The following is a 13960-nucleotide window of genomic DNA, read 5'->3' as shown; positions in this document are numbered from 1 at the left end:
AAAAGGTCCATAGAAGCACCCTTTCTTTCAGAAAAGGTCCATAGAAGCACCCTTTCTTTCAGAAAAGGTCCACAGAAGCACCCTTTCTTTCAGAAAAGGTCCACAGAAGCACCCTTTCTTTCAGAAAAGGTCCATAGAAGCGCCCTTTCTTTCAGAAAAGGTCCATAGAAGCACCCTTTCTTTCAGAAAAGGTCCATAGAAGCACGCTTTCTTACAGAAAAGGTCCATAGAAGCACCCTTTCTTTCAGAAAAGGTCCATAGAAGCACCCTTTCTTTCAGAAAAGGTCCATAGAAGCACCCTTTCTTTCGGAAAAGGTCCATAGAAGCATCCTTTCTTTCAGAAAAGGTCTATAGAAGCACCCTTTCTTTCAGAAAAGGTCCATAGAAGCACCCTTTCTTTCAGAAAGTGTTTATAGAAGCACCCTTTCTTTCAGAAAGAGTCCATAGAAGCACCCTTTCTTTCAGAAAAGGTCCATAGAAGCACCATTTCTTTCAGAAAAGGTCCATAGAAGCATCCTTTCTTTCAGAAAAGGTCCATAGAAGCATCCTTTTTTCAGAAAAGGTCCATAGAAGCACCCTTTCTTTCAGAAAAGGTCCATAGAAGCACACTTTCTTTCAAAAAAGGTCCATAGAAGCACCCTTTCTTTCAGAAAAGGTCCATAGAATCATCCTTTCTTTCAGAAAAGGTCCATAGAAGCACCCTTTCTTTCAGAAAAGGTCCATAGAAGCACCCTTTCTTTCAGAAAAGGTCCATAGAAGCACCCTTTCTTTCAGAAAAGGTCCATAGAAGCACCCTTTCTTTCAGAAAAGGTCCATAGAAGCACACTTTCTTTCAGAAAAGGTCCATAGAAGCACCCTTTCTTCAGAAAAGGTCCATAGAAGCACCCTTTCTTCAAAAAAGGTCCATAGAAGCACCCTTTCTTTCAGAAAAGGTCCATAGAAGCACCCTTTCATTCAGAAAAGGTCCATAGAAGCACCCTTTCTTTCAGAAAAGGTCCATAGAAGCACCCTTTCTTTCAGAAAAGGTCTATAGAAGCACCCTTTCTATCATAAAAGGTCCACAGAAGCACCCTTTCTTTCAGAAAAGGTCCATAGAAGCACCCTTTCTTTCAGAAAAGGTCCATAGAAGCACCCTTTCTTTCAGAAAAGGTCCATAGAAGCACCCTTTCTATCATAAAAGGTCCACAGAAGCACCCTTTCTTTCAGAAAAGGTCCACAGAAGCACCCTTTCTTTCAGAAAAGGTCCATAGAAGCACCCTTTCTTTCAGAAAAGGTCCATAGAAGCACCCTTCCTTTCAGAAAAGTTCCATAGAAGCACCCTTTCTTTCAGAAAAGGTCCATAGAAGCACCCTTTCTTTCAGAAAAGGTCCATAGAAGCACCCTTTCTTTCAGAAAAGGTCCATAGAAGCACCCTTTCTTTCAGAAAAGGTCCATAGAAGCACCCTTTCTTTCAGAAAAGGTCCATAGAAGCACCCTTTCTTTCAGAAAAGGTCCATAGAAGCACCCTTTCTTTCAGAAAAGGTCCATAGAAGCACCCTTTCTTTCAGAACAGGTCCATAGAAGCACCCTTTCTTTCAGAAAAGGTCCATAGAAGCACCCTTTCTTTCAGAAAAGGTCCATAGAAGCACCCTTTCTTTCAGAAAAGGTCCATAGAAGCACCCTTTCTTTCAGAAAAGGTCCATAGAAGCACCCTTTCTTTCAGAAAAGGTCCATAGAAGCACCCTTTCTTTCAGAAAAGGTCCATAGAAGCACCCTTTCTTTCAGAAAAGGTCCATAGAAGCACCCTTTCTTTCAGAAAAGGTCCATAGAAGCACCCTTTCTTTCAGAAAAGGTCCATAGAAGCACCCTTTCTTTCAGAAAAGGTCCATAGAAGCACCCTTTCTTTCAGAAAAGGTCCATAGAAGCACCCTTTCTTTAAGAAAAGGTCCATAGAAGCACCCTTTCTTTCAGAAAAGGTCCATAGAAGCACCCTTTCTTTCAGAAAAGGTCCATAGAAGCACCCTTTCTTTCAGAAAAGGTCCATAGAAGCACCCTTTCTTTCAGAAAAGGTCCATAGAAGCACCCTTTCTTTCAGAAAAGGTCCATAGAAGCACCCTTTCTTTCAGAAAAGGTCCATAGAAGCACCCTTTCTTTCAGAAAAGGTCCATAGAAGCACCCTTTCTTTCAGAAAAGGTCCATAGAAGCACCCTTTCTATCATAAAAGGTCCATAGAATCACCCTTTCTTTCAGAAAAGGTCCATAGAATCACCCTTTCTTTCAGAAAAAGTCCATAAAAGCACCCTTTCTTTCAGAAAAGGTCCATAGAAGCACCCTTTCTTTCAGAAAAGGTCCATAGAAGCACCCTTTCTTTCAGAAAAGGTCCATAGAAGCACCCTTTCTTTCAGAAAAGGTCCATAGAAGCACCCTTTCTTTGAGAAAGGGTCTATAGAAGCACCCTTTCTTTGAGAAAGGGTCTATAGGAGCACCCTGTCTTTGAGAAAGGGTCTATAGAAGCACCCTTTCTTTGAGAAAGGGTCTATAGAAGCACCCTTTCTTTGAGAAAGGGTCTATAGAAGCATCCTTTCTTTGAGAAAGGGTCTATAGGAGCACCCTGTCTTTGAGAAAGGGTCTATAGAAGCACCCTTTCTTTGAGAAAGGGACTATAGAAACACCCTTTCTTTGAGAAAGGGTCTACAAAAGCACCCTTTCTTTCAGAAAAGGTCCATAGAAGCACCCTTTCTTTCAGAAAAGGTCCATAGAAGCACCCTTTCTTTCAGAAAAGGTCCATAGAAGCACCCTTTCTTTCAGAAAAGGTCGATAGAAGCACCCTTTCTTTCAGAAAAGGTCCATAGAAGCACCCTTTCTTTCAGAAAGGGTCTATAGAAGCACCCTTCTTTGAGAAAGGGTCTATAGAAGCACCCTTTCTTTGAGAAAGGGTCTATAGAAGCATCCTTTCTTTGAGAAAGGGTCTATAGGAGCACCCTGTCTTTGAGAAAGGGTCTATAGAAGCACCCTTTCTTTGAGAAAGGGACTATAGAAACACCCTTTCTATGAGAAAGGATCTATAGAAGCACCCTTTCTTTGAGAAAGGGACTATAGAAACACCCTTTCTTTGAGAAAGGATCTATAAAAGCACCCTTTCTTTGAGAAAGGATCCCTAGAAGCACCCTTTATTTAAGAAAGGGTCTATAGAAGCACCCTTTCTTTGAGAAAGGGTCTATAGAAGCAGCCTTTCTTTCAGAAACGGTATATAGGAGCAGCCATTCTTTCAGAAAGGGTCTATAGAAGCACCCTTTCTCTGAGAAAGGGTCTATAAAAGCACCCTTTCTCTGAGAAAGGGTCTATAAAAGCACCCTTTCTCTGAGAAAGGGTCTATAAAAGCACCCTTTCTCTGAGAAAGGGTCTATAGAAGCACTCTTTCTTTGAGAAAGGTTCTATAGAAACACCTTTTCTTTGAGAAAGGGTCTATAGAAGCACCCTTTCTTTCAGAAAAGGTCCATAGAAGCACCCTTTCTTTCAGAAAAGGTCCATAGAAGCACCCTTTCTTTCAGAAAAGGTCCATAGAAGCACCCTTTCTTTCAGAAAAGGTCCATAGAAGCACCCTTTCTTTCAGAAAAGGTCCATAGAAGCACCCTTTCTTTCAGAAAAGGTCCATAGAAGCACCCTTTCTTTCAGAAAAGGTCCATAGAAGCACCCTTTCTTTCAGAAAAGGTCCATAGAAGCACCCTTTCTTTCAGAAAAGGTCCATAGAAGCACCCTTTCTTTCAGAAAAGGTCCATAGAAGCACCCTTTCTTTCAGAAAAGGTCCACAGAAGCACCCTTTCTTTCAGAAAAGGTCCATAGAAGCACCCTTTCTTTCAGAAAAGGTCCATAGAAGCGCCCTTTCTTTCAGAAAAGGTCCATAGAAGCACCCTTTCTTTCAGAAAAGGTCCATAGAAGCACCCTTTCTTTCAGAAAAGGTCCATAGAAGCACCCTTTCTTTCAGAAAACGTCCATTGAAGCACCCTTCCTTTCAGAAAAGGTCCATAGAAGCACCCTTTCTTTCAGAAAAGGTCCATAGAGGCACCCCTTCTTTCAGAAAAGGTCCATAGGAGCACCCTTTCTTTCAGAAAAGGTCCATAGAAGCACCCTTTCTTTCAGAAAAGGTCCATAGAAGCACCCTTTCTTTCAGAAAAGGTCCATAGAAGCACCCTTTCTTTCAGAAAAGGTCCATAGAAGCACCCTTTCTTTGAGAAAGGATCCCTAGAAGCACCCTTTCTTTGAGAAAGGATCCCTAGAAGCACCCTTTCTTTCAGAAAAGGTCCATACAAGCACCCTTTCTTTCAGAAAAGGTCCATACAAGCACCCTTTCTTTCAGAAAAGGTCCATACAAGCACCCTTTCTTTCAGAAAAGGTCCATAGAAGCACCCTTTCTTTCAGAAAAGGTCCATAGAAGCACCCTTTCTTTCAGAAAAGGTCCATAGAAGCACCCTTTCTTTCAGAAAAGGTCTATAGAAGCACCCTTTCTTTGAGAAAGGATCCCTAGAAGCACCCTTTCTTTGAGAAAGGATCCCTAGAAGCACCCTTTCTTTGAGAAAGGGTCTATAGAAGCACCCTTTCTTTGAGAAAGGATCCCTAGAAGCACCCTTTCTTTGAGAAAGGGTCTATAGAAGCACCCTTTCTTTGAGAAAGGATCCCTAGAAGCACCCTTTCTTTGAGAAAGGATCCCTAGAAGCACCCTTTCTTTGAGAAAGGATCCCTAGAAGCACCCTTTCTTTGAGAAAGGGTCTATAGAAGCACCCTTTCTTTGAGAAAGGATCTATAGAAGCACCCTTTCTTTGAGAAAGGGTCTATAGAAGGACCCTTTCTTTGAGAAAGGATCTATAGAAGCACCCTTTCTTTGAGAAAGGATCTATAGAAGCACCCTTTCTTTGAGAAAGGATCTATAGAAGCACCCTTTCTTTGAGAAAGGATCTATAGAAGCACCCTTTCTTTGAGAAAGGATCTATAGAAGCACCCTTTCTTTGAGAAAGGATCTATAGAAGCACCCTTTCTTTGAGAAAGGATCTATAGAAGCACCCTTTCTTTGAGAAAGGATCTATAGAAGCACCCTTTCTTTGAGAAAGGATCTATAGAAGCACCCTTTCTTTGAGAAAGGGTCTATAGAAGCAACCTTTCTTTGAGAAAGGGTCTATAGAAGCACCCTTTCTTTGAGAAAGGGTCTATAGAAGCACGCTTTCATTGAGAAAGGGTCTATAGAAGCACGCTTTCTTTGAGAAAAGGTCTATAGAAGCACGCTTTCTTTGAGAAAGGGTCTTTAGAAGCACCCTTTCTTTGAGAAAGGGTCTTTAGAAGCACCCTTTCTTTGAGATAGGGTCTATAGAAGCACCCTTTCTTTGAGATAGGGTCTATAGAAGCACCCTTTCTTTGAGATAGGGTCTATAGAAGCACCCTTTCTTTGAGAAAGGGTCTATAGAAGCACCCTTTCTTTGAGAAAGGGTCTATAGAAGCACCCTTTCTTAGAGAAAGGGTCTATAGAAGCACCCTTTCTTTGAGATAGGGTCTATAGAAGCACCTTTTCTTTGAGAAAGGGTCTATAGAAGCACCCTTTCTTTGAGATAGGGTCTATAGAAGCACCCTTTCTTTGAGATAGGGTCTATAGAAGCACCCTTTCTTTGAGATAGGGTCTATAGAAGCACCCTTTCTTTGAGAAAGGGTCTATAGAAGCACCCTTTCTTTGAGAAAGGGTCTATAGAAGCACCCTTTCTTTGAGAAAGGGTCTATAGAAGCACCCTTTCTTTGAGAAAGGGTCTTTAGAAGCACCCTTTCTTTGAGATAGGGTCTATAGAAGCACCCTTTCTTTGAGATAGGGTCTATAGAAGCACCCTTTCTTTGAGATAGGGTCTATAGAAGCACCCTTTCTTTGAGAAAGGGTCTATAGAAGCACCCTTTCTTTGAGAAAGGGTCTATAGAAGCACCCTTTCTTTGAGAAAGGGTCTATAGAAGCACCCTTTCTTTGAGAAAGGGTCTATAGAAGCACCCTTTCTTTGAGATAGGGTCTATAGAAGCACCTTTTCTTTGAGAAAGGGTCTATAGAAGCACCCTTTCTTTGAGATAGGGTCTATAGGAGCACCCTTTCTTTGAGAAAGGGTCTATAGAAGCACCCCTTTCTTTGAGAAAGTGTCTATAGAAGCACTCTTTCATTGAGAAAGGGTCTATAGAAGCACCCTTTCTTTGAGAAAGGGTTTATAGAAGCACCCTTTCTTTGAGAAAGGGTCTTCAGAAGCACCCTTTCTTTGAGAAAGTGTCTATAGAAGCACCCTTTCTTTGAGAAAGGGTTTATAGAAGCACCCTTTCTTTGAGAAAGGGTCTACAGAAGCACCCTTTCTTTGAGATAGGGTCTACAGAAGCACCCTTTCTTTGAGATAGGGTCTATAGAAGCACCCTTTCTTTGAGAAAGGGTCTATAGAAGCACCCTTTCTTAGAGATAGGGTCTATAGAAGCACCCTTTCTTTGAGATAGGGTCTATAGAAGCACCCTTTCTTTGAGAAAGGGTCTATAGAAGCACCCTTTCTTTTAGATAGGGTCTATAGAAGCACCCTTTCTTTGAGAAAGGGTCTATAGAAGCACCCTTTCTTTGAGAAAGGGTTTAAAGGAACACCTTTTCAATCAGAAAGCGTCTAAATTAGTAGCTTTTCTTTAAAAAAAGGTCTATAGAAGCAGCCTTTCTTTCAGAAATTGTCTATAAAAGCACCCTTTCTTTCAGAAATTGTCTATAAAAGCACCCTTTCTTTGAAATAGGGTCTATAGAAGCACCCTTTCTTTGAGAAAGGGTCTATAGAAGCACCCTTTCTTTGAGATATGGTCTATAGAAGCACCCTTTCTTTGAGAAAGGGTCTATAGAAGCACCCTTTCATTGAGAAAGGGTCTATAGAAGCACCCTTTCTTTGAGAAAGGGTCTATAGAAGCACCCTTTCTTTGAGAAAGGGTCTATAGAAGCACCCTTTCATTGAGAAAGGGTCTATAGAAGCACCCTTCTTTGAGAAAGGGTCTATAGAAGCACCCTTTCTTTGAGAAAGGGTCTATAGAAGCACCCTTTCTTTGAGAAAGGGTCTATAGAAGCACCCTTTCTTTGAGAAAGGGTCTATAGAAGCACCCTTCTTTGAGAAAGGGTCTATAGAAGCACCCTTCTTTGAGAAAGGGTCTATAGAAGCACCCTTCTTTGAGAAAGGGTCTATAGAAGCACCCTTTCTTTGAGAAAGGGTCTATGGAAGCACCCTTTCTTTGAGAAAGGGTCTATAGAAGCACCCTTCTTTGAGAAAGGGTCTATAGAAGCACCCTTCTTTGAGAAAGGGTCTATAGAAGCACCCTTTCTTTGAGAAAGGGTCTATAGAAGCACCCTTTCTTTGAGAAAGGGTCTATAGAAGCACCCTTCTTTGAGAAAGGGTCTATAGAAGCACCCTTTCTTTGAGAAAGGGTCTATAGAAGCACCCTTTCTTTGAGAAAGGGTCTATAGAAGCACCCTTTCTTTGAGAAAGGGTCTATAGAAGCACCCTTCTTTGAGAAAGGGTCTATAGAAGCACCCTTCTTTGAGAAAGGGCCTATAGAAGCACCCTTTCTTTGAGAAAGGGTCTATAGAAGCACCCTTCTTTGAGAAAGGGTTTATAGAAGCACCCTTCTTTGAGAAAGGGTCTATAGAAGCACCCTTTCTTTGAGAAAGGGTCTATGGAAGCACCCTTTCTTTGAGAAAGGGTCTATAGAAGCACCCTTCTTTGAGAAAGGGTCTATAGAAGCACCCTTCTTTGAGAAAGGGTCTATAGAAGCACCCTTCTTTGAGAAAGGGTCTATAGAAGCACCCTTTCTTTGAGAAAGGGTCTATAGAAGCACCCTTTCTTTGAGAAAGGGTCTATAGAAGCACCCTTTCTTTGAGAAAGGGTCTATAGAAGCACCCTTCTTTGAGAAAGGGTCTATAGAAGCACCCTTCTTTGAGAAAGGGTCTATAGAAGCACCCTTCTTTGAGAAAGGGTCTATAGAAGCACCCTTTCTTTGAGAAAGGGTCTATGGAAGCACCCTTTCTTTGAGAAAGGGTCTATAGAAGCACCCTTCTTTGAGAAAGGGTCTATAGAAGCACCCTTCTTTGAGAAAGGGTCTATAGAAGCACCCTTCTTTGAGAAAGGGTCTATAGAAGCACCCTTTCTTTGAGAAAGGGTCTATAGAAGCACCCTTCTTTGAGAAAGGGTCTATAGAAGCACCCTTTCTTTGAGAAAGGGTCTATAGAAGCACCCTTCTTTGAGAAAGGGTCTATAGAAGCACCCTTCTTTGAGAAAGGGCCTATAGAAGCACCCTTTCTTTGAGAAAGGGTCTATAGAAGCACCCTTCTTTGAGAAAGGGTCTATAGAAGCACCCTTTCTTTGAGAAAGGGTCTATAGAAGCACCCTTTCTTTGAGAAAGGGTCTATAGAAGCACCCTTTCTTTGAGAAAGGGTCTATAGAAGCACCCTTTCTTTGAGAAAGGGTCTATAGAAGCACCCTTTCTTTGAGAAAGGGTCTATAGAAGCACCCTTTCTTTGAGAAAGGGTCTATAGAAGCACCCTTTCTTTGAGGAAGGGTCTATAGAAGCACCCTTTCTTTGAGAAAGGGTCTATAGAAGCACCCTTTCTTTGAGGAAGGGTCTATAGAAGAACCCTTTCTTTGAGAAAGGGTCTATAGAAGCAACCTTTCTTTGAGAAAGGGTCTGTAGAATCACCCTTTCTTTGAGAAAGGGTCTATAGAAGTACCCTTTCTTTGAGGAAGGGTCTATAGAAACACCCTTTCTTTGAGAAAGGGTCTATAAAAGCACCCTTTCTTTGAGAAGGGGTCTATAGAAGCACCCTTTCTTTGAGAAAGGGTCTATAGAAGCACCCTTTCTTTGAGGAAGGGTCTATAGAAGCACACTTTCTTTGAGGAAGGATCTATAGAAGCACCCTTTCTTTGAGAAAGGATCTATAGAAGCACCCTTTCTTTGAGAAAGGGTCTATAGAAGCACCCTTTCTTTGATAGAAGCACCCTTTCTTTGAGAAAGGGTCCTATAGAAGCACCCTTTCTTTGAGAAAGGGTCCTATAGAAGCACCCTTTCTTTGAGAAAGGGTCCTATAGAAGCACCCTTTCTTTGAGAAAGGGTCCTATAGAAGCACCCTTTCTTTGAGAAAGGGTCCTATAGAAGCACCCTTTCTTTGAGAAAGGGTCCTATAGAAGCACCCTTTCTTTGAGAAAGGGTCCTATAGAAGCACCCTTTCTTTGAGGAAGGGTCTATAGAAGCACCCTTTCTTTGAGAAAGGGTCTATAGAAGCACCCTTTCTTTGAGAAAGGGTCTATAGAAGAACCCTTTCTTTGAGAAAGGGTCTATAGAAGCAACCTTTCTTTGAGAAAGGGTCTGTAGAATCACCCTTTCTTTGAGAAAGGGTCTATAGAAGTACCCTTTCTTTGAGGAAGGGTCTATAGAAACACCCTTTCTTTGAGAAAGGGTCTATAAAAGCACCCTTTCTTTGAGAAGGGGTCTATAGAAGCACCCTTTCTTTGAGAAAGGGTCTAAGAAGCACCTTTTTTATAAAGGAGGGTCTTTATTAAAAGAGGTTCTATAGAAAAAACACATACTCACGATATTTGTAATTTACCATAAATCAAACAATTTGTTGTTGTTTTTGTATTTTAATAGAATATTTAATAATTTATTTTCTTATGCACTTAAATAACATGAAACATTTAATTAAAAAATTTCATAAACAGGTAGGTAGGTTTTGTGTTTTTATAGGTTTCATATTCTCATCAATTTTGCTACTCATTTTGTTTCTTGGTATATTGTGTAAGAACTCGTATATGTTTGTATGTATTTTTGTCATAATTATATTTGCTATAAGATATTTTAAATATTATGAAGTTTATGTAACTTATTATGTCCTGACCATCAGGTATGTGATGAAAACCAAATCGACTCGATTTGCAGAATCGAAATGGTATATGATCGGAGTGCCTTATTTGAATAATATTTTTAAAATCCATTTTCAATTTCATTGAAATATTCACCAAAATTAGAGATATATGATTTTGATTTATGGCAAAACGAGTCGAATCTATTTCCATCACATACCTGCATGTATTTGAAATTATTAAACAAAAAAACTTAAAAATAGAGTTAGAAAATGTGTTAAAGATATTTGGGCAAAAAAACTAAAATAAAAATGCTTAAACTTGTTTTATTTAATGTTTACATTCGATTTGTGTTATTAACTTTATTTGTTTTTTATGTATTTTCTGGCAATTCGTTTTATGTTCGTTTCATATAAAAAGCCCTATAAAAATTATAAAATCTGCAAGCAAAAAATTGAGTTATTTTTTTCATATTTGTATTATTAAATTTGTATGTATTAACTTTACTATTTTATAAATATTTTGGGCGTTATTCGTGTTGGTTTCTTTAAAAGCGTTTGATTTTATTTCCATATTATAATGTTTACATAATTGACCTTATAACTAGTAATTTTTCTTAAACATTATGCACTTTGTTTTATGGTCACAAGGGCAAGAAGTTGTAAGTGAAGCTCCACGTCACCCTACAGTGATGTCTTTTGTAATTTTCTGTTAGAGTATCATTCCTTTTTCTATGGCTTGAGCCGAAATTTTGTTGTTTTTAAAATGTTTCGATTTTTTTGTCTACAACCTTATATATTATTAAATATGTATGTATGTACTTACTATATGGCTATGTAAATTTACATAGTCCCAAATAGCCTAATGGAAATTGGGACATACATATGAGTCATTTTATGTAAAAAAAGTGGGTAAACATCCTCTATAATTCTATTTTTTTTTTTAAAACGATCGTCCTTTTTGAAAAACTAGCTATGAAAAGTATACGAAACATAAAATATATCACGGTCAGAAGAATTTTAATTATTTGATCCAACATCTATAGCAGGTAGACCGATAAGTATAGCTGATTTTTAAGTTTTGCTTACTCAAATTAAAATAGTCGCATTGCCACACCATCCCCAAAGGCACAAGGGATGACTTCAATCACATCAATGATTGCACGCCGATCTACTTTTTATCGCCGGGACCGACCCGTGTGACCTACGACGCCACTTGTGGAGAAGTTTTTCATGACTGAAGTACTCAGGAAATGGAAGGCAACATTACATTGACGGGATTTGCCATTGACGAAAGTTTTGTTCTAGTCAAGCATTCGTTCGTAGCCCTTCTGAGTGCTAGGCGGATGAACACCACGTTGGCTCCAATTGATTTATTAACACATTAAAAGATACTGACCTAAGTCATAAGTGTCCTGAATTTATCGTTGGCCACAACATTTTGCATCAGAAGTCTGAAAAGTTGTTACTGAAGCCATGTGATGCTGCTAACAGAGGCCGAATAGTACATAACGATCTCCCTTTTATAGGCAGTAGCACTACACCTCCCCTTCCCAGTTGCCCAACATCAGCATTTATTCCGCAAAATGCATAGTACCACAACAGCAATACACGCAATATTCACACTTTAGTCAAGGACTACAGCAGAACAGGCCGCACAACCAAGGACGTATGTATGCAGGGGCGGCACAGGGGACCCGGCCCCCGGTTTGGACATTTTTCATACTCTTTTTGGACAGTTTGCTTCAAAAAAGTCAATTTTTTTCTAGTTGGCCTTGGTGTTCGTCCGCGCAAGTCACTGCAATTTGTGATAAGATCAGAAGTAGGAAATTTTTTCTATAGAAAAATGTGAGGATTTTGTTTTCTACAGAAAATAATTCCTCAGGTCCCTGAGGACGGTATTTTTTTCTATAGGAAAAATTCATACTCATTGACCTGAGAAACATTTTTCTATAGAAAAAACCATCCTCAGGGACCAGAGGAAAGGTTTTTATAGAAAAAAACATCCTCAGGGACCGGCGGAATTTTTTTTATAGAAAAACCCATCCTCAGGGCCTGAGGAAATTTTTCTATAGAAAAAACCATCCTCAGGGACCAGAGGAAATTTTTTCTGTAGAAAAAACAATCCTCAGAGACCTGAGGAAATTTTTTCTATAGAAAAAACCATCGCCAGAGACCTAAGGAAATTTTTTCTATAGAAAAAACCATCCTCAGGGACCTGAGGAAATTTTTTCTATAGAAAAACCCATCGTCAGGGACCTGAGGAAATTTTTTTCTATAGAAAAAACCATACTCAGGGACCTGAGGAAATTTTTTCAGGGACCTGAGAATCCTCAGGGACCAGAGGAAATTTTTTCTGTAGAAAAAACAATCCTCAGGGACCTGAGGAAATTCTTTCTATAGAAAAAACCATCCTCAGGGACCTGAGGAAATTTAATCTATAGACCTGAGAGAAAACCATCCTCAGGGAGCTGAGGAATTTTTTTCTATAGAAAAAACCATACTCAGGGACCTGAGGAAATTTTTTCAGGGACCTGAGAATCCTCAGGGACCAGAGGAAATTTTTTCTGTAGAAAAAACAATCCTCAGGGTCCTGAGGAAATTCTTTCTATAGAAAAAACCATCCTCAGGTCCCTGAGGAAATTTTTTCTATAGAAAAAACCATCCACAGGGACCTGAGTAATTTTTTCTATAGAAAAAACATCCTCTGGGACCTGAGGAAATTTTTTCTATAGAAAAAACCATCCTCAGGGATCTGAGGAATTTTTTTCTATAGAAAAAACCATCCTCAGGGACCTGAGGAAATTTTTTCTGTAGAAAAAACCATCCTCAGGGACCTGAGGACATTTTTTCTATAGAAAAAACCATCCTCAGGGACCTGAGGAAATTTTTTCTATAGAAAAAACCATCCTCAGGGGCCTGAGGAAATTTTTTCTAAAGAAAAAACCATCCTTAGGGACCTGAGGAAATTTTTTCTATAGAAAAAACCATCTTCAGGGACCTGAGGAAAATTTTTCTATATAAAAAACCATCCTCAGTGAACTGAAGAATTTTTTCTATAGAAAAAACCATCCTCAGGGATCTGAGGAAATTTTCTTCTATAGAAAAAACCATCCCCAGGGACCTGAGGAAATTTTTTCTATAGAAAAAACCATCCTCTGGGACCTGAGGAAATTTTTTCTATAGAAAAAACCATCCTCAGGGACCTGAGGAAATTTTTTCTATAGAAAAAACCATCCTCAGGGACCTGAGGAAATTTTTTCTATAGAAAAAACCATCCTCAGGGACCTGAGGAAATTTTTTCTATAGAAAAAACCATCCTCAGGGACCTGAGGAAATTTTTTCTATAGAAAAAACCATCGCCAGAGACCTAAGGAAATTTTTTCTATAGAAAAAACCATCCTCAGGGACCTGAGGAAATTTTTTCTGTAGAAAAACCCATCGTCAGGGACCTGAGGAAATTTTTTTCTATAGAAAAAACCATCCTCAGGGACCTGAGGAAATGTTTTCTATAGAAAAAACCATCCTCAGGGACCTGAGGAAATGTTTTCTATAGAAAAAACCATCCTCAGGGACCTGAGGAAATGTTTTCTATAGAAAAAACAATTCTCAGGGAACTGAGAAAATTTTTTCGAGGACCTGAGGAAATTTTTTCTATAGAAAAAACCATCCTAAGGGACCTGAGGAAATTTTTTCTATAGAAAAAACCATCCCCAGGGACCCGAGGAAATTTTTTCTATAGAAAAAAACCAGCCTCAGGGACCGGAGGAAATTTTTTTTTTTATAGAAAAACACATCCCCAGGGACCTGAGGAAATTTTTTCTATAGAAAAAACCATCATCAGGGACCTGAGGAAATTTTTTCTGTAGAAAAAACCATCCTCAGGGACCTGAGGAAATTTTTTCTATAGAAAAAATCATCCTCATTCTATAGAAAAAACCATCCTCAGTGACCTGAGGAAATTTTTTCTTTAGAAAAAACCATTCTATAGAAAAAATCATCCTCAGGAACCTGAGGAATTTCTTTTCTATAGAAAAAAACATTCGCAGGGACCTGAGGACATTTTTTCTATAGAAAAAAAAAACAATCCTCAGTCAC

Source organism: Musca autumnalis, unplaced genomic scaffold (assembly GCF_047663935.1).
Source record: "Musca autumnalis isolate F117 unplaced genomic scaffold, ASM4766393v1 scaffold_2, whole genome shotgun sequence".
In the NCBI taxonomy this organism is placed as follows: Eukaryota; Metazoa; Arthropoda; class Insecta; order Diptera; family Muscidae; genus Musca; species Musca autumnalis.
The sequence above is the reverse complement of the archived record's forward strand: the minus strand, read 5'-3'. Positions refer to the sequence as shown.